General features: G+C 33.9%; 1 protein-coding gene and 1 long non-coding RNA gene across 13 annotated transcripts in view; both read left to right on the top strand.

Annotated features, from left to right (window-relative positions):
- ROBO2 (roundabout guidance receptor 2) overlaps nucleotides 1-27282 on the top strand; it is a 1648622-nt gene that overhangs the window by 411705 nt on the left and 1209635 nt on the right. The gene's annotated exons all lie outside the window — the stretch shown is intronic.
- Nucleotides 1-27282, top strand: part of LOC125754137 (uncharacterized) — a 35892-nt gene that overhangs the window by 819 nt on the left and 7791 nt on the right. The window lies entirely within an intron of this gene.

Raw genomic sequence — 27282 nt, 5'->3', positions numbered from 1 at the left:
CAATAGTCATAACTGCTTGAGTACATGGACCTTTCCATTTTACCAAGCATTTTCACATGAATTTTCCCTCCACCCTTACAATACAATAATGATATATGTGGTATGAGCTCTTTTATGGGTAAAGAAATGGAGGCATAGAAAGTTTACATAATTGTCCAATGTCACATGAGGCTGAATAGCAGCCATGAGATTCATCCCTGAGTCATCTAAGAAAAAAAAAAAAAAAAAAAAAAGGAGAGACTGATAGTAAAAAGTATACTATATATTGCTAAAGCCCTGGATCTTGACTTGTTATTGTGTTGGTAAATGATTGCCTACGTTTATAATCTCTGTACATTATCTTCCCAAAAGATAATTTGCAAGCAGAATTATTTTCTTTTCATATTATTAATTTTACCCAAGTCTGGGGATTAATAAAGTAGTCTCAGAGAAGGTAAGAACTGGAAAAACTAGTAGACCCTTGGACTTTTTGGGTCAACTGGATTCCCAACTTGATTAAATGTCAAAAACAGGGGGGCACTTGGCGGGATGAGCACTGGGTGTTATGCTATATGTTGGCAAATTGAACTCCAGTAAAAAAATTAATCAATTGATTTAAAAAATGTCAGAAACAATTCTAAAGATCATTGAGCCTGCCTTTGGTATCTTGACTCACTATAACTGGAATAGAGCTCTTGAATCTTAATCTTAAAAAAAAAGTTTTTTTTTCTTCCACCTTACATGGATTCTGATTTTTTTTAAAGATTTTATTTATTTATTCATGAGGGACACAGAGAGAGGCAGAGACATACCAGAGGGAGAAGCAGGCTCCCTGCGGGGAGTCTGATGTGGCACTTGATCCCAGGACCCCGGGATCATGACTTGAGCCAAAGGTAGACTCTCAACCCCTGAGCCAACCAGGTATCCTGGATTCTGATGATTAAAAGACACTTTCCCTAATGTGGCACATTTAGGAATTGTCTCCATTATCTCCCTTTACAACATAATATCTTTTTTAATTGGTATGTAAAGTGAGAGCACAATATTTCACAAGGCCTATGTTTCTCTATTATCTTTATTGTTTGTCCTGTTCTTATAAATATGCATGCATATCACCACATAGGTATGTATGTAACTGTATTATTTTTAATATTCACATTTTACCTCGAGCTGACTTGGGCCTAAAATACATGTCCACCTATTGTTAGCTCTGTGATTTTGACTAAATTATGTAAACTATAAGGCTCTCAGTTCCTTCAGTTTTAAAGGGGGGGCTACTGCTAGTAACCTCCCAGGTTTGTTGTAAATTTAAGTCAGAAAATATAATCAAGGGGCTCCAGGGTGGTTCAGTGGTTGGGCTTATGGCTTCGGCTCAGATCATGATCCCAGGACCCTGGGATCAAGTCCCACATCAGGCTCCCCACAAGGAGCCTGCCTCTGCCTCTGCCTTTGTCTCTGCCCCTCTCTGTGTCTCTCATGAATAAATAAATTAAAACTTAAAAAAAATGAAAATATAACCAAAATGTTGGGACAAGGCTAATATTCTATAAATTTTAATAATTTTATCATGTCGTATCTGTATTTCATCAAAAATGCCATAATAATCTTACACAAAGTGATAAAAGAATATCTTTTTAAAATTTATAACATCTCATTGACAATAGTTATGTTGAACGTATATGGGTATTTGCTAACCCAGTAAATGGAAGCATTTCATTACCTATAAGGTAACATTGCTCTTCAAGTTAAGAAGGAATAGTCTTGCAAATGTGTAGTAGTCTCTTAAGGAATATTTATAGCCTGACCAGTGTTTGCAGAATGAAAGAGGTGGCTCAGCTTCCATATTGAGAGAAAACCACCGCCTCTGACTGATAAAGTGCTGTCAGTAGTCAGTGTGAGGCAAATCAGGCCCACAGCTCGCGGCTCCTGGTATTTCCCAGCTACTCTGTGTCTCCTTGCCTGCTTTCCATGTGATGTGTTCTTTTGGTTTGTTGAGGGGTGGAATCCTAGCTACAGATTATAGTTTTGGGAAAATGATTTGAAAACATTTTTTTTCTTATACCTAGAATAGTTATGTATGGCTGCTTATAAAATACGCCAATTTGATGTTTAATCCTTCATGCAAATGTGGATAAAAATACATTGAACTAGTTTCTTTAGTACACTATTTATGACTATTATCTTACTAAAATGACTAAAAAAATGGTCTTGAAAACTTGGGTCTTTCTCTTGTGTTCATGAATGATTGATGAAGCAGCCTTTATGTGCAATATACTGTGGATTGCAGAAACAGCAACTTTGGTCCTTTATGAGACTGAGTTTTACTACACAGTTCCCCATAAATATCAGGTTATAAATAAACTGTGCCTTGCAAGTGCTTCAACTCGATTCCAGGCTGTTCTCTAATTGGCCTGCCACAGATGGCTATAACCAAATAACTAACAATTAGATTACCCTATTGTTACAGATTTACTCTGAAAATAGCAAGGCACATGTGGCTTTTGACAAGAGGTTACCGAAAAAGGTATAGAACAATTTGATAAATTTAAACGTATTAATCAAAAGTATGCCTTTTTCTCTCTTCAGATACAATTCTAACAGTCACTGTCAGCATTTTGATTATTTGTTGGACCTTGTATATTGCACATGGATTTATACACACTACATGTGTACTATGAAATATTGCTTTGGATCTCTGTTTCATGCAGATATTATAGGCAGAACTGTTCTGATAAGATCTTTCTAGTCATCTCAGTACCTAAATTCCCTTGAAGAGGAGGAGAGAGAAGTAGTCTTATGTCATGTTTTATGTTACGGTATGATTTTGCATAAGTACAAGAACAGTATTCTAGGTGCTAAGCATGAGTTAGTAACTATACTTTTAATAAGGAATGAGAAACTTGAAATAATTAAAGAAGTAATATTTACATTTTAATATCCCATTTCCTCAGTCTGTGAGTCGAAGAATAGTTGTGGCATGTTTGTAGAAGGAAAGTCTCCTTGAGTCTAGATGTAGAATTTAATGAACACATTGAGCCCCCCCTGCTCTGTTAACCCAACATTTCTCATACCCGACCCACACTCTTCACCTGGGTAAAAATTGAGGCAGACATCAGTGGGCAATAACAGAGAATAAAGAAGGCTACATCTTCCTTTTATTCAGAAAAGGTATTTCTTAAACATGAAAATAGAAGGCAAAGAGCATAGTCTGTGTTACTAGCACCTATTTTCAACCTGTTTGGCAGGAGTACCTCACTGAATTTATTTGCTGGTTTCAGGAGGGGTTCTTTTAAGAAACTGTTTTCTTAGAATTTAGAGAACTCTCCAAATACACTTCTAATTAACACCTAAATTCTTTCTTTCAGGCTAGACAGAGACTTTCTTTGCATAACAACGTCTGGGGCATTTGCAAATCTCAGCTTTGCTTTACATTTTTTAGGGGTTGCAGTTCTTGTGACCAGAAATGCATGTGAAAGCAAATTTATTACAGTTGTAGAGAAGGAACAGTTAAACTAAAAATGATCTCTGATTGAGAATAGCAACACTGGATGTCTGACATCTGTTTCTCTAGTTGTTTTAAAACTCAACATAGACTGAAGCATTTTAAATCATAATGAATAGCATACTTTAAATTCAAGACATATGATTATCAAAAATTCAGTAGCTTCTTTTTACAAGATAACTTTTAAATAGACAACCATTAAATACTTGACAAAAACTGAGCAGTTCATATATGTTAAGATATGCTTTTAAATGTCTTGAATTAAAAAAAAAATGTCTTGAATTCCAGCTGTTTCTTTTTCCGTTCTTAGTAAGAAGAATGCCAAAACTATGGATACGTTGACATAACCTTTTCCTAAATATAGGCTATTTTGGGGATGCTTTTATGAGTTTTAAACCAATCACTTTTGCTTTTGTTAGAGCAAGTCCTTACCAAAATAAATCTCCTTTGATAGTATACTTTTGACAAATTAGAACTTCATTATGTTATTATAAATTATTATTAAAATGCTAATACTAAAGATAGTTATTACTATTTATGATTACTGAGGGCCCTCAGTTGCTTATTATGCCTGTACAATAATTTATTACTGCTTTGTTCGTGGGCAGTTGTATATAAAACCAGTAATATATTAAATCCTAATTTCCATTCTAATATCAAGTGAAAAAAAAAATCATCTGAAGGTGATGAATTTTCTGTGACACCAATCATTGTCACACATTCTAGGCAAGTGATATTTTTAGAGAGGCTTTGAGAAATATAATAAAAAATTACAAAGGAAAATCTTTCCCTTCATATAGGAGAAATACTGGGTGTATTTAGGAAGAGGAGAACCCTTAACACAGATGTCTGTTTACATATCTGGTATTTGCCACAACCTCTCATGAAATCTTTAGTTAATCATTAAACTATGATATACTTCCATTTATTCATTTTAAAAATAAGTTTTATAAATCCAGCTTTCCTATTGCACAGGGCTCTTAGGACCAAATGTGATATTTTGTTAGACATTTGAAAGTGCCATACTGATTTCTGTACTTGTATGTGTGTACATATACGTATGTGTGGGCACAAGGAGGTATGTGTTTGCTGGTGATATTGTGATGTGTAACTACTCCCTGGCTAAGAATCTGACATGGCTTCTAACTTAGTTTAGTAAACCATCATACTCTGGAGTATTGAAATTATAACGTAATAATTTTTGAGTTTTGAAAATGTGACAATATACTAGATGAATTACATTCATTATCAGTAGAGGGTTCAATCAGTTAACATAAGTTAACTATGTGTAAGTTATATTGCCTGACAAAGGCTTAAGTTCAATAATGTTTGCTATTATTATATGATTTAATTATCAAATCAATACTATAGAAGAGGTACTAACATTCCTCATTTGGGGTTGGGTCAAATTGTGAATACCACGAGAGAAACTGACTGTAAAGCCCATCCTCTTAACTGTTATATTTGGCTAACATTCTAGATGTATTCATTTTCTCCTTAAAATCACATATAATAAGATTACTTAAAAATGCCATTAGGATTATGTTATTTCAATCAGAATATCTATATAATAATATAAGATGATGAATAAAAGTTAAATAAAAATTCCTAGAATGTGTGGTAGACACATCAACCTAAAAATGTCCCTTTGAGTTTCTTCCTGCAATCGTTAGGTAACATTTAGGTGACTTTGGGAGCTGCAATGTTTTTGTGATCTTACGGATTGTGTGCAGAAAATATTATTCAGAGGTTCACTTTGGGTTTTAGCATTAATATTTGGTGGTGAATGGAATCTAACTAAAGCTTCAACAAAGCCCAGATGGAGTACAGAGCTCTAGATTAGATTGAGTTGTCCCTGACATTAGCAGCAGCCTGACAGGAGAGGATGCATCTTTGCCTGAGATATAATGCGCTGCGTGGTTTGTAGCACATGGAGAAATAAACTGTAAGTCCTCAATTACATAAAGGGGAGGAACAGGATAAATGGAAGTATATTGTTGTTTATAATACATTTTAATAATTTAAAGATATATATATGTATATTTTAAATATTTTAGTTATTTATTCATGAGAGACACACAGAGCGAGGCAGAGAAGTAGAGCGAGAAGCAGGCTCCCTGCAGGGACCCTAATGTGGGACTTGATCCCAGGACCCTGGGATCACAACCTGAGCCAAAAGCAGATGGTCAACCACTGAGCTACCCAGGTGCCCCTAAAGGTGCCCCTTTAATTTTGATAAATTAAAGATATATATCGTGTTCTCTAGAATAGCACATAAAATAACAAAAGAGATCAAAGCTAAAATGCCAATAGAAAAGGTAAAATAAGAATCTACAGAATAATAGAGTTAGTCAAAAGATAACAATAAAGGAGAAACAAAAAATAAAGAATATATGAATAAAAAGTGACATAAAATGATAGGCTTAAATATAACCATATCAATAATTACACTGAATGGAAATAGAATAAACATGCCAATTAGGAAACAAATGCCAGATTGGGTTAAAAAAAAAAAAAGCAGGATTCAGCTGTCTGATGTTTAAGTGAAAAAATTTAACTATAAATATATAAAGAGGTTTAAAATAAAAGAGTGAAAAGGCTATGTCATGCAAAACTGAGTGTAAGAAAACGGTTGTGGCTATGTTAATTTCGAATAAGAAATACTTTAAGCAGAGTGTCTATTACCAGAGAGAAGAGGGCATTTCATAATGATAAAAGGATCAAGTCATCAAGGAGACCTAACAATTCTAAGTATATGTGTATTTGATAACAAAATTTCAAATAACCTGAAGCAAAAGTTGACTGAGATAAAGGAAGAAATAGATACATCCACAATCAAAGTTGAGGATTTTAACACACCTCTCTTGCAATGTATAGAACAAGTGGACAAAAACAAACAAAACACATATATATATAGAAACAGAAACAAAAAACCAGTTTGACTTTGTTAATATTTATAGAATACTCCAACTAGGAATGCACTTTTTTTTAAAAATCACTGGAAACATGTATCAAGATAGACCATATTATTAGCTATTAAATAAGTCAGTAAATTTTAAGATACTAAATCATAAAGAATATATCTGGACATGATTGTTATACTATAAATCATATGGCTTCATTGTTATATTTTATTTTTAATTTATAACAATACTAAAAACTTGAAATCCTTAAGAACAAATTTAACAAGTGTCAAAAATTAAAGAAAACTGGAACAAAAACAGACTTAAATAAATGGTCATGATTGGAAGAGTCAATATTGTTGAGTGTACATTCTCCATAAATTTATCTATAAATTCAACAGAATTCCAACAAAATTCTAGTATTTTTTAAGGTTTTATTTATTTCCTCATGAGAGACAGACAGAGAGAGAAAGAAGAGAGAGAGAGAGGCAGAGACACAGGCAGAGGGAGAAGCAGGCTTCATGCAGGGAGCCTGACATGGGACTCGATCCCTGGGTCTCCAGGATCACGCCCTGGACTGAAGGCGGTGCTAAACCGTTTAGCCACCCCGGCTGCCAAAATTCTAGTATTTTTTGAAGAAATTGATAAACTTATTCTAAAATGTACATGGAGAAAAACTTCTAGAAGAGATCTATATCTATATCTATATCATCTATATATCATCTATATCTATGTACATAGATGAAGCTCAACAACATAACAGTGAGCAAAAGACAACAGAGTCGAAAGAGCATATGCTATATGATTCCCTTTATATGAATACTAGGAACAGGCCCAAAAAATGTGGTAATAGAAATAGGAACAATTAATGACTCAGGGGAAATAGGGTTGACTGGAAGTTTGCAAAATGAAACTCTCTGGAGTGATGAAATTTTTTTCTATTTTATCTTGTTTGATGGCAACATGTGTACAATTAGCGAAACTCATTGAAACTCATATGATTGAAGTGATCATACAGTAACTAAAGGAAAATGTCCTTTATTCATATATGACTTGATTGTAAATAAGGAAATCTCAATGAGATCTACAAAAAAATCCAACTGGATTACTGTGATTTTACCAAAGTTGCAGGATATAAGATCAGCAAACAAAATTAATTATGTTTTATAATAGCAAGATACAACTAGAAAATAGAATTATTTAAATACAATTTATATAGACTAAAACCACCAAATTACATCAAATTACATATAAACTATATCTAAACTTAAAAAAATGTACATACAGTCTTAAAATATACTTACCCACAAGGAAAACAATCCTATTGCCCCGAAATATTTTATGGGACTATTTCACAAAATAACCACTTATAGTTTATTTTCTCAGTGTTTTGAACAACCAATGTTATTATCTAGATATAATTTCTTGTCTGTAGCTTTAAAATATACTAAGCCTATGACAAGCCCTCCAAATGGGATAATCTAGCAGCCCCACTCCCCTAGAAACTAATTATACATAAGCACACTCTTTTCCCTGGCAATAGACGTTTGTTGTGTATACCTGAGAGTCTCCCTTACTTGGGATTTTGCGCGGCCACAGTTCTGGAAATGTCTTCCTTCTTTCCCACTTCAAAAAAGACACCAGCTGTTCTCTGGACTGATTTGTTTCTTACCTGTTGTCCCATTCTTCTAGATACTAAACTATATAGCAGCATGAAACTCTTCATTCAGTTTTACCTTCTCTTCCAGTGAATACTCAAGAAATGTGTTCCCTTCTCCATTCTAGTAATACCTGCTTTACTCTTTCATTATAGAACTCATGTTAATACTAGCTTATTCAGACTCACTTGTAACTAGGACATAAGGTTCTCAATGGCAGGGGCAAGTTCTTACTCATCCTTGTTCATAGCAATAAACCTATATTTTTATGCTTAATTATATTAGAAATAGAATGTATCTTGATAATCATCAATTCTTACTTAAAGAGTGTGTTACAAAAAAAAAAAGAGTGTGTTACAAACCTTTTCTTTAGATTCAAATTATGGTTGTTTGGGAAGAAACAACAGAGGAATCTAAAATGAGTAAAATTACATGTGTATTTGCCCAATGTACATTCCTCAAAAACAAAACTGTCTTAAGTTCAGACAATAGGTTTTAGCATTTGCAGCTTATTTAAGATGAAAGTTGATGCTGTTTAAATATTGAATGAGCCCTTTTAGCTAGAACGGATGCTTTAAAATTGAAAGAGACTTTCATTTGAGATATAATAAGGAATGAATTTCATTTGTGCAAGCATGTTTCTTATTATGAATTATGGGCACCTATTATGTTGTTTTGTGTTAGATTTTTCATATTATTTTAGACTTATAATAGCAAATGCAAGTAAATGTTGAAGGCATATTATGGCTGTTTGGTTCATAGCATTTTAATGAAACATTAAAAAAAGGAATTACCCTGGTAAAGCTTTTTACTGTCCATGTGACCCTCTTCCTCTTATGGTAAGATGCTCCAAGCGTACTTTACACTTCAGTTTCTCAGACTCACATTATTTTGTCCTAAGCATAGTCTCTATCATAAGAAAGATATTTTTCCTATTATTTACTACTAGTCTTTGGTATTTAAATGTTTCCTTTGATAACTCTTTGGTAACCATCTTCTTCCTTTGTTTCCCAAAACTACTTTTAGTTTTTTCTTGAGTGTTTATTTAAACTTTAAAGAGACTACTTCTGCTTTGATAAAACGATCTACTGATAATACATGCTTTTCAATTGCTCCTGTGACTTTATTCAGAATATGTTAAAAAGCATTAAAATATATTTTCAGAGAATGATGTGGAAAATGGTATTTAACTATCAGTGTGTTTTACAAAATCCCACAAGGGTGTCTCCCGAATTCTTCTAAGTATAGATAAATCATAGAGGACTTAGTCATTTTTCATTCCCTTCTAGATTAATTCCCTACCAACAGTGACAATCATTTACGTGAGCATATAATATATGGCAACATTGCTTCAAGTATTTATGTTTATTATATTATTCAAGCTTCATAATAAGCATTTGAGGCATGTGTTATAACACTCTAAAAGTGAGGAAATGAGATATCAAGAGTTTGCACAGGCTGAAATAACCAAGTCTGAAATTAAACTCAGTTCTTAATGACTTCAAAGACAGTCCTCAACCATCTTCCTTACTATGTTATATATGAGAGACTTTTCTCATTTTTTATGAAATCCCTCTTTATAAAATACTTTTGACATACTGATGAGGATAGGTTGGCATATTAATGTTAATAAATCCTGAAGATCCCCACCTTTCACAAAGAAATTTACAGAGATAAGTATCTCGATTATAGAGATTATAGAGAGAAGGCTCTCTATCTGATCTATCTGATGTTATAATCTCATATTCATTCTGAAGATGGCCTAGGGACATGTTACATACCGTAAGCCCAACTTCCAATTTCATGCCAGGGCAAATCACGATGATCATAATTCTGTGGCTATCCATGGTTGACTCTGAATTGGTCAAGAAATTTGCTATGGGTAATCCCCACTTGTGTTCAGTGTAGTTCTGTATGAAGTTGCATGTGTAAGCAGTATGGGGACTTGCATGTTTTGTCATTCACAGAGGAGCTGCTTTGCTTCCTGATGAGAAGTCAGTCTTTTAATGTTTCTCAAGTTAACTCAACCATGTAGTTTAAAAACCATGGATTTTAAATCCTCTCTTTTTCAAGCTTAATATACAAGCCTGAATAGAGAAAACATAAAGGTCCATTTTCTTCATTCCACCTTTTGGAAAAGTATCCGACTCCTCATCTTGAAATCAAAATTATTATTGAGGAGTTGTATCTTAGGTATAAACAAAACTGGGCCTTCAGCAATAGAAAAAGGGAAGAAAGAATATATTAAGGGAACTTGAGTAAAATACTTAACTTTGGATCTGGAAAGAAAGGTCTAACTAAGCACTGTGTGTGTAGGAGTATCAAAGATTTCTACAACAAAGGAGAAGTTAGCTAATTTTTAATATTTTTAAAAAGATTTATTTATTTATTTGGGAGAGAGAGAGAAAGTGGGGGGGGCAGAGGGGGAAAGAGAGAGCATCACAAGCAGACCCCTGGCAGAGTGTGGAGCTGAGGGGTGGGGGTGGGGCTTAATCTCAGGACTCTGAGGTCATGATTTGAGCTGAAACTAAGAGTGGAACACTCAACCAACTGAGCCAGCTAGGTGCCCCAAAGTTAGCAAACTTTTAAGCAAGATCAACATTTCCTTCATAAGGGAAAACACATTTTACTTACCTGTCAATACATTTGCCCCATTCTTCCTTAACTAAGGAAATGTTTTATTTGTTTATTTTCAGACTGACATTGTACTCAGCAAGAATGATCACCTTCCTATATATTATTTTTTAAACTAGGCATAGTCACATGATCTATTTCTAGGCAACAGAATATAGGTAGATATCACTAATGGGCCCTCATGCAAGATTTTGGAAGGCAAGAGGATTGAAATCGGCTTTCTGCCTTTTGCTTTTGGCCTTTTCCCTTTCTCCTCTATGGATATAATTCTTGGACATAGAACAACCATCCTATGAGCATGAGGTTAAATGCCAAACTCTGTGGAGAGTAAGGTTAAAAGTTAAAAGATACTGTGATGACATTGGAAAGCTCCTAGATCAGGTTTGAACTGCTTCCTCTAGGTCTATTTTTATCATGAGAAAAAAAGTCCTATTTGGTTCAGTCACTATAGTTCAGCTGACACAATTTCAAAAGATATAACCAAGTTTAAACATTTTTTTTCACGTACTGTACTAGTATGTTGAAAACATGGTATTGTTTTCATAAGTGCTATGACTAGAATTCCTCCTGACAAAGGAATCTCAAAGACTGTAAATAGAACAGTCCAAAGTGAGTACTGACAATGCATAAGGGTGTTTTATAAGATCAGCATGCACATGTAACAAGACCTACTTACTTGAGCCTAGTTCTTGAGTAACACTTCTTATAAAAGATTTCTGAAGGCCTCTTGGTGCTCTCCCAGCTTTGAGGATTTTACTTTTTCAGCATAGTTTCAGCAGGACATTGCTGAGAAAATAACAGAATCTACTATTTATCTCAATTTAGGTGTTGCTATAGTGTTCTCCAGCTGTAAGAGATTTAAGCTGTTCTATAGGTGATGAAATTTTCAGTGGGTCTGCACCTCAAAGGTAGAAATTAGATGAGAATAAAGCAAAGGAAGACAGAATATTATCATCTTTAGAAAACAAAAGCTTTGAAAACTGCCCATGACCATAATTTTAGAGAAATTTACCAAGATTAATAATTACTCAAGAACTACGTGAGTAATTAAGTATTCTAGTTCAATCTCTGATTTCACATCAAAAAACATGGTAAGGGGAATATATAAGCTTTATGTACCTAACCTAATAGGAGCCTGACTCCTAAAATATCTTCATAAGAAATTCACCATTCTACTTGAAATTCAAATTTAAAGAGAAGTGTATTTGGTAATATGAGTAACATCAAAAAATAAACTGTCTTCACATGAAAAGGCTGCCATTCATAGTGATATTTAAGAAAGAGTACAAAAAAAAAGAGTAGAAGTTGAAATCCTGCTACTTTGAAAAACTTAGAATTATTACTGTTTCTCTGTAGACATTCTAATATATCTCAAAGACTCTTTGCTGCTTATTAAAAAATTTATTCTCTTTTAAAATACTGGAATATTATTTTGTGTGTAAATGTACAGAATGAGTTCTTGGCATAAGAAACACGCTATATATAAACTTAAGAAAATGAATGTTATAAATAACTTATTTTGTTAATAATATTGATTATGATGATAATTGGTTGCTTAGGGTAATATAAATGGTATTTTATTAACTGGAAGCCCTGGGATCCATGAATCGCTAATCAGCTGTTTTAGCTTAGGTAAGGTGAGTATCTTTCAAGATTACAATTTTCTTATTTGTGAAGGGAAAATGTTGAAGTATACTTCAATCTTTATTCATTGATGGATACATATGTAAAAAGTAGTGCTTTGAGTATATTTTGAATCTAAAACTTTGCAGATGCTACCAACAATAATAGACTGAAGAAATTATGGACACCACTTTCAGAGGCTAATCAGTAGTCCTGGAGGTAGCATAACCCAGTAATTATGATTTCCCTTCTTTTTGAGTTCCTTCTAGTAGAGAGATTGTGGAATGCAATCAGACTGGGTTAGCTCTCTTCCAAATACCCCAGACATTCTCATCTGTTGTATAAGGACTTTTTTTCAACAGATATATATATACTGTGCCAGTCACTCTTCTGCATGTTGATGCTTTCTTTTCCTTTTTGGACTTCATGTATAAGGCAGGCCACCTTTATGCAGATTTTTATTTTTAAAAGCTTAACATTTGAATAGCAATTACAGCAAATAATATCTTTGATGAGGGCTGGCAGATGTGTTTGGAATCTGTATGAACTGTATTGTTCTGATCACCTGTAAATAGGTAAAGAAACAGTACAATGAGTAGCACTCAGTAAAATCTATAATTTCTTCTTTTGTCTCACCTGCCAGCTCAAGGTGTGTATTCTCTCTCTCTCTCTCTCTCTCTCTCTCACACACACACACACACACACACACACACACAGAATCAGGATCAGAATCTCTATTAAATTTATGGTTCTATTCTTTGGCCTCATGTTGAACTCCTAACACAATGGCTTCTCACAATTCATCACAAGAGAGTCTGTAAGAAAGTGATGAATGAATTGGTCTAAATGTATCACTACTAATAGAAAACAGTTCAAAAATTAAGATGCTTAATACCTTAAATGAATACATTTATTCTCCCATGTAGAGACTACTATAACAGTATCTTCATCAGTCATCATCATCATCTTCAGGTTCTTAAGTATTTATTATTGAGGATGAAGTCAAGGACAGGTAGCTTTAATTTTGTGTCATGCTGTGAATATGTCCTGCTCCTAGTTCCCAGGGCTCTGATGATGTGTAGGTAACTGTGATAGATAATGTTCTCTACATGATCCTTCTCTTACATTTGGCACATTCACTTGTAAAAAGCACTAGTCTGTATGTCTAAAAGAAAATCAATTAGTCTTAATGATACAAATATTTGCTTAATAAGACTCCCTAGGGAGCCAATATTAATCAAAGGCTCAGAATGATCTGTAATTAGCACATCAATTGTACATGTGTTAGTGGATGATTGTAACGTGCTTAAGTAAAGAATACTTTATTCTTTATTATAATTAAAAAATTTTCTCCTGACACTTTAGTTAAATTTCTTAGCCCAAGATATCATTGTCTTACATCTGAACTGTGCCTCTAACCTTCTAACTTCTACTTCAGCCTTGGTCACATAGATTGCAGAGTAACTTTTTTTTATGATATAAATCAAATCTAGTCTTTCTTCAGATTAAACTCCTTCAATAGCTTCGCATCACACTACAATAAAATTCAGGTTTTGGTCCCTGCTTACATTTTCTGCATCAGTTCCTACCACTGCTTCCTTAACGTCCTGTGTTCCAGCTACATCAGCCTTCTTTATGCTTCAAGTTTTGTTTCTCCTTGGGGCTTTGCATTTGCCATGTCCTTTGTCTAGAATACTGCCTGATGACTTCTTGCCCTTTCAGTTTTAATTCAATTGAAATCTCAGAAACACCTTGCTTTCCTGACTCTTAAAGAATGAGCTAAATCAACCAATAACTCTCAACTCTTTTCCTCTATTTTTACTTTATTTGCAGCATTCATTTCTGCCTGAAATATTCTTTTTCATTGATTTATTTAATTGTCCATGATCTGTCTCTCTTCATTAGATACAAGCTTCACGAACTCAAGCATTTCATGAACTCAAGCACTTCTTATTCAGGGGTATTCCTCAAGCCTAGAATAATGACTGTCAAAAATAAGTATAAATATAAATATATATTTGTATATACATAAATGTATTTGTATATACACACAGCTATATTGAAAACCAAATGTTAATTGGGACTCTTTCTTCATCTCACATTTGCTGACTACTTATAAGGCTATTATTGATAAGTTATTTTAAAATTCTGCCATGATTTTATTATTTGCTTCAGTATTTTTATTATAGTAAGAAATTGTATTAATAGGAAATACCTGATTGTTCATAAACAAAGTACAATGTTCCATTCACTTCACCAAAAACTTTGGGGGAAATGAGAAAACTGGATATTCTGAGGCCTGCGCAGCATCTCTTTTCTTTGAAAATTTCTAAACTTCTCTAAGTTGCTGGCCTTACAGATACTTTCTCCCTTTTACAGTGCCTTTTAGAAGAAATATTATACTTTAACTTCTAGTAGGGAGTACAGCTACTGGGCAAATCACAATTAGTTCACATCTCATCTAATTGTGAAGAGTTTCTATTTTTTTTTTTTAGTATAAATTTGTTTGGCTTTATTTTTGCCCCCAAGTTATTTGCTGTTTCACTGTTGTTTTCTTTGTGAACCATCTCTAAGAGAGATTAAAGTAAGCCAGCTGAGTGATTTTCCAATAAGAAGCCACATCTCATTCTAATTATTTTGGAATTGAAGCAAGTCACAGTGTTGCAGGTGAGCAGAGGAAAGAGCCTGTGGTTTGGCTTCTTGTGGATGATCCTGCCACCTGTAACTATACTCTGAAGTAAACATTAGCTTGTGCTCTTTGGTGTTCAGACAATTCATGAAAGAAGTCACCTTATCCCTTTATTTATTTATAGGCTTCTTTTATACTTTGATATGATGAAAGCTATGAGTCCTAAACAGATAGTTGGATTCCTTTTCATAGCAACACAGAACAAAAAATATTTGTCCTTCTTTCTCGAAACCTTTAATAGGGTAACAAACATGTTTTGAAATTCTGTAAGAGATATGATGTAAGCTAATTGAGATTCAATTAGTACATCACATGCTTTTTGCTATGCAGAAGCTAACTGGGGATCTGTCTATTAGAAATTACTCATAGCTGGATGAGAGCTAGATGAATAGTAATTTAGACCTTGAAAGACATGTAAGACTATAAATGGAAGTAAAAGTGAGGCTAATGGAAGATCACCCAAGAACTTTTCAGAATTCCCTAATGAGAAATTCTAATTTTCATATTTGACATTAGGGCTTATAATAATGACGAGACCTCAAGATTGAGTACGATTAGATCCATAAAATGCATTGCAAATATCTTGAAAACTACCAATTAAATTGAACCTTTTGAGCTGGATTTGTCTGACTTTCTTGTAATGATTCATAACATGGGAAATTCTGGATTTCCTTTCCTTTGTTATTAACAACAAATGTAATTCTATATTATGTAACTAATGATACATAACAGCCAAAGTGATCTTTTCACAACCAAAGACAAAATGTCACTTCTCCTCTCAAAACATTGAGATAGCTTCCCATTTTCCTGAGAATTAATTATAAAGCCCTTAGCCTGGTCTCCTAAGTCCTCCCAGGATCTTCACCCACTTCACCTCTACTTTCTGTCCTTTTCGTGTCTTCCCTTGTTCATTTGTTCTAGTGGCTTTACTTCTTTATGTTTCATGTGGCCTTTCTTCTTCTCAAGCTCTTTCCATATTCTGTTTCCTTAGCAAGGAATGTCTTTATTTCAGATATCTATATGATATGGCTCTTTCCCTCATATTCTGCTCTGCTCAAGGGTCAGTTTTACAGAGAGGTCTTCCTTGATTAAACTATGTAAAATAGAGCACTCTTCTCTCAGACCCATTAACTCTGTATTCCTTCTCCTGCTCCATTCTTAGCATTTGCAACCTGACATACTATATATATATATTTTTTTTTATTTTATTCTGTATTTTTCCACTAACAACGTAAGTTTCCCAAAGCCAACAATATAGACTTTTGTTTAGTATTCCCTCTCTGGCACATATTAGGTACTAACAAATATCTGTCTATGAATGGGGGATTTATGAGACTTTATCTTTATGTTTTATCTAAATCAGTTAATTGTGCATTCACTAACGTAAGAGAGTAGAGTAACAATTTTTACATGAATTATTAGAGGCTAGCCTTCCTCTTACAGTAAGGCTGTTGTTAAAACTAATTGCATAATATTAACTTTTAAAGAAATATCCTTGTTTGATACAGTCCCTTGAAATTCAATTTTTTATTATATGAATAGCAAATAAAATGAAAAATTTGCTTTCCAGATATTTTAAAGCTAATCATGCACTGAAAAATATTCTGTATCTGATCTCTTACATAAAAATATATCTTCAAATGGTACTTAACATTAATTGGTTTTTGTTAAACAGAGAAATACTCATTAATAAAAAGAGTGATCTAGTCCAGGGTTACTTTATACAGCATTACTTTTGCAGCATTTTTTTATTTACTCCAAGCAATGAAAATTGCAATCAAAAGCATATTTTTTTAAATCTAAGAAAGTATAATAATAAAGTCACGCATACTATCATTAGTTAAAATAATGTGCAGCCAACATAAAATTAGGCAGAAATAGATATAAGCAATTTTACATAAATCTTTCTTTAAAACTTTTCATTCCCTAGAACAGTTCCCTTTCATGTCAAATAACTATCTTTAATCTTAGAAGATATGTGCAAAAATATTGTTTATGGGCAGCCTGGGTAGCTCAGTGGTTTAGCGCCGCCTTCAGCCCAGGGCGTGAACCTGGAGACCCGGGATCGAGTCCCACATCGGGCTCCCTGCATGGAGCCTGCTTCTCCCTCTTCCTGTGTCTCTGCCTCTCTCTCTCTCTTTCTCTCTCTCTCTCTCTCTCTCTCAGATAGATAAAATCTTAAAAAAAAAAGAAAAAATATTATTTGCTTTACATTCATTATATCTCATATAAAATAATCAATTTACCTACCACATTCAAATTCCAAACTTTGTAGTTTATATAACATTCTGAACAGTAGTGGAGAGTGTCTGTCTCATCTATCTATCTATCTATCTATCTATCTATCTATCTATCTATCCATCCATCCATATTTTTCAAGTGGCTCCAATTTCCATGAGAAATAAATACATAAATAACCTCAAGGATCTTGAACATCAAAGCTCTTACCTGGGTATTTTGTTTTTGAGTTTTGGTTTTGTTTTATTTTAATGAGTATTATGTGAGGAAACACCATTATTTAGAACCTTTAACCAGGTTTCACTATATTTTATACATTAGGTATCAATTCATTTCTTTTAGTCTGCTTCAAATATGCATTATAAACAATGGAAAATATTTGCTAACATAGAGTAATATGTGTTTGTTATACTTTACTAAAGAACATTACTTAAAGGTATAGATAATGGGTATAAAAATAGCATTAATGTTGTAACTAGGATTCTTTTTCTTTTAGTGTCATATCTAAATAAAGGGTAGATTTTTAAAATTTTTATAAAATAATCATGTACCATTATTGAATAGAACTTAATCAAATCCTGAGAAATTCTATTGTTTTCTTCCCCTAGGTAGCATGTAAAGAAGGAGTTAAGATAGATAATTGCCAAGAAAATAGTCAAGGGGTGAATGGGACATGTTTTTTGGTAGTTAAATTATTTTTAATTGTTAATCTGTGAAATAAATTAATCTTTCTTAAAACATGTCTCCAGGTTTGAAATTCAAATTTTTTTTTTTAAGCCACGAAGTTTAAGTTTAATTTGTTTTTTCTGTCTTAAATGCCACACTAATGAGATGTAAGGTAGTCCTGGATAATAAAACCGTATTTACACACTGAATACAAAATAAATATAAAATTACTGAAAAGTTAGTTATCCACTGATTCATTTTGCATTGCCACTGTTCATCTTCTGTTTCATTTTCTTTGCCTTTTGTAATCCTTTTCTTTCTTGCCTTCAAATCCACTTTTGGCTCTGGTTTTACCCACTGTATTTCTATCGGCTTTTCATCAGCTGCTATAACAAAAACATCAGCACTGGGATCGTGTGGAAGAATAGTCTTTGGTTCTTTCTTTTTCATTTTCTGTGCATCTTTCACTTGTTGTTTCTCTTTGTATTTTGCTGCTGTGATGGATCTTATGATACGCCGATGCATGTTTGGTGACTGGTAGTGAGGATTTTCATATAAAGTTGGTCCTCCAACTTTACTGGTCTCCAGGTATTACTGCTGCATAACAAATTACCTCAAAACTTAACAGCTTAAAACATATTTCATGTCTTGTGGGTTAGGATTCATGTGGTGATTCTATGCTATGTGTCTGTCATAGACTGAAGTCAACATTTGTTATTCAGCAGCCTGATGGGCTGATACAGAAGGTGAAAATAGCTCCACTCATATGTTTGGTGTCTTGGATGAAATGATTGGAAGGTGGGACTCAGCTGGCCAGTTCACCAGTGTCCATGACTGACCACTCCAGTGTAATCGTGTCAGAATGGTTGTACCTCTCACATGACAGCAAAAAGCTCCTAGGAAGACTATGTCAAGAGACAGGAAGTGGAAGCTTCCTCTTTTAAAGCCTAGATTCAGGAACTAGAAAGGTTTCTTTTTTGCTATATTGGTTTGGTTTCAAGAGTCCCCAAAGTCCATTCAGATTCAAGGGAGAGGAACATAGACCCTATTTCTTGAATGGTAGAATATCAAAGGACTTTGGCCATCTTTAATTGTCACAATATAGCATGTTTATTTTTCCTCATTTCATGTCTGAAAGTTAAGTCAGGAATTTTAATTAATACTAAAATTCTGATGAAGGTATTCATGAGATGTAGAAATGTATTTTGTTAGGTGAAAATGTCCTCTCTCAATGATTGTGAGACTTTGTCATTCTTTTTTTTTAATATTAAAAATCAATTCATTAGAAAAATTAGTCATTGATATCTCTTATTTTGGAGATCACATGATCAGATTCCTTATTGATATTTTATTGTAAATCTTAGGCTTTATCTTAATTTTTATTGGGGTTTCATCATTCTTTTTTTAAAGATTTTATTTATTTATTTGACAGAAGATAGAGCAAGAGAGCACAAGCAGGGGAACAGCAGAGGGAGAGGGAGAAGCAGAGTCCATGCTGAGCAGGAAGCCTGACATGGGGCTGGACCCTGGGATCATGACCTGAGCTGAAGGCAGATGCTTAACCCACTGAGTGACCCAGGTGCTCCAGTTTCATCATTCTTATTCCTTATACCAATACATTGTCAAAACTCTTAGTACTGCCAATGAACAAAAGTGAAAACAAAATGGACCATCAAAAAATAAAACAACTTTCTCTTGATTCCGTACTACGCTCATCTATTTTCTTTCCTTTACCTACAAACTTGTCATAAGGATATTGTGCAAGCAGTGTGTCTGCACCCACTTCTCTACCCCAGCAGTGTAGCTTTTTTTCTCATGTATTTTGCAGAAATATCTCCCACTCTTTTCATCAATGGCCTTATAATTCCAAAATTCCAAACATAATGAATATTTATTGTTCATGTCTTGATGGTCTTCTCTGTTGCCTTTGACATTGTTGATATTTTCACACAACTGGAGAGTATTCATCAGCCATTTGAATCATCACAAACTCCTGGCTCTCCAAGTTCTGCATTGTCTTGAGACTCTTTTTGCATTGTCTAGCTGGTAGGTATTAGTTCTCTCCAGAATTCTGCCATTAGGATCTGCTATTTTGATTCTGCAGCCTCTCTCTAGGTGATCTGTCTTTGTTGACTTTGAGAAGTAGTTACTATGTACTGATGACTTACTAGTTCTGTTTTCTAAATTTCTTGATGGCACTTCAGATCTAACATTCAAATGCCAGCTGGACATCTCTAAATACATGTTCTAGAGGTACTTCAAAGTCAACATGGCTAGCCTTAATCAGCCTCTGATATTTACTGTACCTTATTGACAATATCAGAATTCGTCAGCTCAGTCATGTTGTAAAACAGGAATTTACCCTGGTTTGTCTCTCTTTCTACTCTTTCCCAACCCTCCAACTAAGTCTTGTTGATTCAACCTAGTAAATATGTCCTGTGTTTTAAAATTCTCCTCTCAATTCCTACCAACACTGCTCTAATTTGGACATTATTTTTTGATAAGAGTAATGCAACTGCCTCCTATTTGTTTCTCTGTCTAGTCTTATGTCCACGCAGATACACAATGAACCTTATAGACCTAATAATAACACCACTATATTTCATGATTTTTAATATCCCTCCATTATCAAGAATAGTATTTTTAAAACTGCATATAGTTACACATTAATAATTTATAAACTTAATTTAGTGGATCACAATAAATGTTTTTAATAAAATAGGATATATTATATAGAAAATCATAGAGAACTTTGCATTTAGTAAGAATGGGTATATTGCTCGGTTGTTTCAGATGCATGTACATATACATACTAGGCAGCAATTAACATGCTGTTCTTACTCTAGAGTAGTGAACTGTTGCTATTCCCAATGCACAAGATAATGCAGTGGGGAGGGGGAGATAAACTAGGAATTCTGTTTTATTTAGAAATGTTAAGAAATAAGTTAAGCTTGTCTTACATTCAATATACTTATCAGAATTGGTGACTTCCCTCAGTCAGTATGTCAATAGTTGAATTCACATGACTCGACCAAGTTTGAGATATTTACAGGGAAGAATAAGTGTTTCACAAGTGAAAGGTTTGTAGATGATATTCTAACTTCTTTTTTTAAGAGTTTGATTTATTTATTTATGAGAGACACAGAGGCAGAGGTAGAGACATAGGCAGAGGGAGAAGCAGGCTCCCTACAAGGACCCCGATGTGGAACTAGATCCCAGGACCCTGGGATCGCAACCTGAGTCAAAGGCAGCCATTCAACCACTGAGCCACCCAGGTGCCCCAATGTTCTAAATTCTTAAATCTCTCTCAGTATATGACAATTAATCTGTCCTGGTTAAGTAAATTAATGGATTATATTCTCAGAATTTTAAATAAACTAACCGTCATAGTGGATCTGTGGCTTAAAAAGGAGTTATAAAGAAACCACAAAGTGAAGATCTTTCTATAAGATAGTAGAGAACACTGGAGTTATCACTACTAGTATTGCCTGGAGCTCTTTATGCAAAATAAAGATTATTACAATACTAAATAAAATCACCTCAAATAATTGTGCCCAAAACACCCTTTCCTAGTACAACAGTAAAGACTAGAATGGGACAACATGATTGCACATGAAGGTCTATACTTATTACAAGCAACTGTTTCTACATGTCTTTAAAAATCACCATAAAAGAATATTCTCCAGCATTTATTATAGCAAGGCATGTCACCTACTTTCCAACTCCTATGTAATAAGTGGGGTTTTATTTTTCCTCAGGATCCCATTTCCATTATAACCTTAGCATACTTTCTCATTGCACTCATTCATAAGGAAAGGATCTGTTTCCTCTGTGAGTTATATGGTGCTTAAAATTAGCTGTGTATTCCCTGCATCTTGGACAGTTCCTGACACAGAGCTAACCATAATAAATGGTGAATCCAAGCATGCGAGTATGTGGTGTGTGTGTGTGTGTGTGTACAAATTCATGAAAGTGGCCAAGTTAATGCTTTGGTTTACTATGTAATTTGAGCACAAATATTAGAAATTCAAGAACTTTGCTTCATTGAATTAAAGATGATCTAGTCCTATCTTTAATCTTCTTTGGGTATCATGTGTTTATTCCAAATATTCTATGCACACAAAAATATGTAAATTACCAAGAATTGAGAAGCTATTTACAATCTTTAATATACATAATTATATCTGAGGCTATGCACATACTGTATTGACTGTACATTTGCTGATGTGAGAAAAAGCAAAACAAGAAACTTAGAAATTAGCTACATATCAAACTTTTGCTTCAATCTTTCCACACTGAATAAGACATATTTTTCAAGTCAATTTTTTTTTTCACTGTGACTTCTGCAGGTTTATGTACAATATCAAACTCATTTAAAATATAGGTTCACATCAATCTTCCTGGTTCCTGAGTGATTACTTCACCATATAAACCTGTGTTCACCTTGAGAAACTAGAATAATTACTATATTACAAAACACTCAAGAATGTACATTACTTATATCAAGCCATTAGAATTTCCTTAGGTCTCTTACAATATGGATAACAATCTGGCTATTAGGGAATAATAATATAAAAATCTATCTAACAGGGATCCCTGGGTGGCGCAGCGGTTTGGCGCCGCCTTTGGCCCAGGGCGCTGATCCTGGAGACCCGGGATGGAATCCCACGTCAGGCTCCCGGTGCATGGAGCCTGCTTCTCCCTCTGCCTGTGTCTCTGCCTCTCTCTCTCTCTCTCTGTGACTATCATAAATAAAATTAAAAAAAAATCTATCTAACAGAGCATGTACTTTGAGAGATTACTTAGAAGAAATTGTGGTTAAAATAGGGTTATCCTACTACATCAAGAAGTATCTATGGTAAATTAGTGTAAAGATCTTCCTTGAAGGTTAGTGAGATTCTCCTTAGACATGGTTGGTTTGTTGTGGAGGTATAGAGGGATTAAGGTATGAGATCTTGTTCCATGTATCAACATTAATATGGGATGACTTTTCACACCAGAGAAATCTGATTTTAATATGCTTTCTGAATCATTACAAAGTAAGATCATCTAGCCAAGGGAAATAATTTTATTCCTTGGGCACTATGGTCAGAGCCCAATTGGAATAAATAATTCCACTGATATGGCTTTGATTTTGTCCTTTTTATGATTCTAGATGTCTGCATTACTCTTTTGAGAAGGATTTGGCTCTCTCCTGTCCCTGTTTGGACATACAGAGTTCCCTTTTTGCTACGCAGGAAGGGTAGAAGATGATATGATTAAATTTCTTTTTATTCTAATTCCTTGAATATTTGGGTTATGAGTTCAGAACACTATATCTAGACAGAATATCAATTTTGTTATTTTAATTTTATTTGTATACTTAAATAAGAATACATTTATATAAGTACACAGTTTATATAGGTAAATATTTCTTAAATTGGATGTTCCATAGCATTCTCTGATTATCCCATTATAACACTTATAGTATTGTATTAAAATGTCTGTTTGATCATATTCCCCAAAAGATAGTGAACTATTTAAAGCCAGGGAGTATGACTTGTTCACTCCTGTATCTCCAGTTCTTAATACAACGGTCACAAAGTTGTGCTCAATAAATAGTTACTGAATGTGATGATAATGCCTCAGCAAATTTTTGATATGCAAACAAACCATATCACAGTTTAATGCTTAAACAACAACCATTATTGTTAATGAATCTGTTGATTGTCTGATCATTTTGCTGATTTGGCCAGAGTAGGTTGCTCTTGGCAGTGGTCACTCATGTTTTTGTGGCCAGTGATTGTTTTGTCTATGAGCTACCTAAAATGATATTTTTCTCATATCTGATGTCTCTCTACTAACATGGCTAATGAGGATGTCTATACCACATATCTCTTTCCATCTAATAATCTAGGCAGAACTTCTTCACATTGTAGTAGATGATAGGTATTCCAAGAACTTAATAAAAATTATAAGTCCTCTTGAGGTAAGGCCTAAGCTGGAAGCACAATAATGTTTCTGAGTCATTTATTTGGTCAAAGCAAGTCACAAGACAAACTTTTTAACATTATGGGTAGAAGAATTCCCATCCTCTTATGTTTTGATAAGAAGGGCTTCAAACTATTTTGTGGTCATTTTTGAAATTTACCATAAATGATAAAATATCCAGACTATCACAAGAGGGTAAGCTATTATGAAATCTGAAATCTCCTCCCTATAACATTAGCAATATCATTTATACAGCAGTCTCATCTTATTCGTGGGAATTATCTTTTGAGAACCACAGTGGATGCCTGAAAAGGCAGATAATATTGAACCCTATATACTCTATGTTTTTCTTATACATACACACCTATGATGAAGTTTAATTTATAAATTAAGTGCAGTAGGAGATTAACAATAATAACTAATAATGAAATTAAATAATTATAACAATATACATGTAATAAAACTTATACGATTATGGTCTTTCTTTAAAAATATTCACGCTTCTTGTGATTTAAGATGATAAAATGCCTTCATGCTATGAAATGAGGTGAATGACGTAGGTATTGCACTATAAGGTTAGACTGCTAGTGACCTTCTGACAATATCTCAGAAGGAGGATCATCTGCTTCCACGCTATGGTTGGCCATGGATAGTTGAAACTGTGGAAAAAAGAATGACAGATAATGGGAAACTACTGTATCTTCATCTTTTTTTCTGCCTGGGATCTGAGTCCCCTTCAAAAATCCATCAAATGTTAGTTATTAGCTTTACTCCCTGTAAAACACTTTTCTTTCTGTTATCCCAATTGGACAACCTCTTAGCCTCTGTCTACCTGGGGAGGCTAGATAGAATTGAAAATCTGAGCAAAAAATCTACCCTGCTTAGAGGAAGCTGTTTTGAGAACAACTGGAAATTTCAGCAGCCTGGTGCAAGCCTGAATTTATGGCTTTTTTTAAGTTTTATTTTATGTCTTCATTCCACTCAGCCTTAAGAAGACGATAGTTCAGATAATAATAGCTCATTTCTGAAGTGGGTTCAACAAAAGAAAGCTTTGACCATTCTTTTAGCCTTCTTTTGATAGTGTGACCATCATAAGCTTTTCTCTTTTTCTTTCTTTCTCTTTTTCTTTCTTTCTTTCTTTCTTTCTTTCTTTCTTTCTTTCTTTCTTCTTTCTTTCTTTCTTTCTTTCTTCTTTCTTTTCTTTTCTTTTCTCTCCTTTCTCTTCTCTTTGCTTTTTTTTTTTTTTTTCCTTCTTTCTTTCTTTTTTTTAAAGCTGATGGTCTGGAGCATCAAGTGTTGAAGAACCCCTCGAGATCACCATCTACATTAGATGTAATCATTGAGTTACATGATGTCTATAAAGAGATATTACGGTTGTCATTAAAATAAACACTAAGCATTGTGAGAATAGGAAATTCCAGGTAAGGTGGTTTTCAGAGTTAGGTGTGAGTAAAACTATGATATTTGTAAAATGTCTTCTTGACAACTCATGACTTAGCTTAAATTTTGCATTCTACTTTGTCTCAGAAAGTTGCCTATATTTACTTAAATCTTTACTGATAACATTTGGGTGGTTTTTATAGAAAATACTCAAAGATAAAAATAGCCTCAAGCTCTGGAAGAATGGATTTAAGCAAACGGCAGACAGATGAGGGTGGCAACCTTCAAGTCACACTGTAGAGGTCACAAACTGTTCTTAAATAATCTTGAGCACTTTCATGCATGAAGTCGTATATTCATCTAATAAACATTTATTGAGCACCTTCTATATATCAAGCACTGAAGCAATTACAGAGAAGAATGAGGTACATTCTTAACCTCAAGAATTATACTGCCTGGAAAAGAAAGCCCGCAGGTAAGTTGATGATAAGTTATGAAGTGAAGATAAATATAAAGTGCTCTCAGCATACAAGGGAGGCAACTAAGTATTATCTGGAGAGCTAGAGTTGAATTAATATGAGAGATAAAATAGAAGGTAGGTAAAATACTATGACTATTCATATTCACAGGCAGAAGCAGAATTCAGGCAGTGTGAATAATACAAAGCATAGCACAAAAGTAGAAAGTAATTTTGTCTCTTTGATTGTAGTGGGGAAGATCATATTTTTGGTTATAATATTACTGAGTCAGAATTACCTGTGTTTAAGTGATTAATTCATGCACAAACATTATTATCTAGGATATCACACACTCCTCTCCTCCTGAGTCGTATTTGAATTCTTAGGTCCTATACCTGAATTCATATGTATCTGAATTCTAGGACTTTTCATCTCAGATTGTATGATTTCTTTATATCTGTGTTTTCTCTTGACTTTAAGCTTTAAAATATTCTATCTCCTTCATTTGGAACAGTGCAAAGTACTTGTAATACTTCCTGAGTGTTTTTTTCTCAACCTTTCTAAACTATCTTAATTCTTACCAATCTTAGTCTTAAACTACTTACCCACCCTTCTGGTAAGTCTATTTTATTGTCCCAAGCTCTTGATAACCTCAACCAATAACCTTGAACTAGAACAGAATATTCACTTGGGGCTAAATTGGTTTCTTAGCCCTAGTGAATTCAACAAAAGTGCCCAAGCCTTGTAAATGTACAGAAGTGGCTAAGGATCCTAACACAATGCCACTTGTACCAGAATTTCTCCAAATATGGAGCCACTTAAGTGAGGATACTGTGGATTTCACACAAGTTATCTGTTTGCAAAAACATGCTTGTATTTGACTCTTCTTTCATTATCTGAAGGTATGTGCTTTTAGTCAGCTAAATGTAGAGTTGTATGTGGTCTTTGCTTCTAGCTACACAACTTATAGAGAATTGTGAAAATTGAAGAAGCAGCGTTCTCTCAGAATCTGGTAATGGCACATCAAATCTGCTAAAATGTTCAGAAAATTCAATTTAACAAAAATCTATGTGCACAGTATTTCGCTGTCCAGATTCAAAAACTTAATATCTATAGAATTACATGCAAGCTTTTGGTGAAAGGAATAGTCATAAAATAACTTATGAGAGATCTTCCCAGTATCTATTTTAAATTAAACAATGGAATCCATAAAGTTGACACAGAACAAGGTTCTATGGCTGTATCGCACTATTAATGGAATAGCCGCATGAGTGATTTAAGGCATATTTAAATGTCATGCTTCAGGCATTGTTGCCTTTTATTGACAAAAGAGATTGCATGATGGTTGTTTTTGAGAAGTTATTGCTTTCTGAACAAGAGTACTGCACACAGAAAAAAAGTATTGGGGTTCGGAAACTGTGAAATTGCTACTGAAAATATTACCCGAGGAAAATTGATATGATTTGAAAAAGAGTTGTTATATTGTAGGCATTCCCTCAATCGTTCTTGCTAATTCCCTCAACCGTCCTCCTTGCTCCTCTCCTGCTCTCCTTGCTTCTAGCATTTTTTGAAGTTATTTTTA

The sequence above is a fragment of the Canis lupus genome, chromosome 31 (genome assembly GCF_003254725.2).
Source record: "Canis lupus dingo isolate Sandy chromosome 31, ASM325472v2, whole genome shotgun sequence".
Lineage (NCBI taxonomy): Eukaryota > Metazoa > Chordata > Mammalia > Carnivora > Canidae > Canis > Canis lupus.
This window is presented reverse-complemented; position numbering and strand designations above follow the sequence as displayed.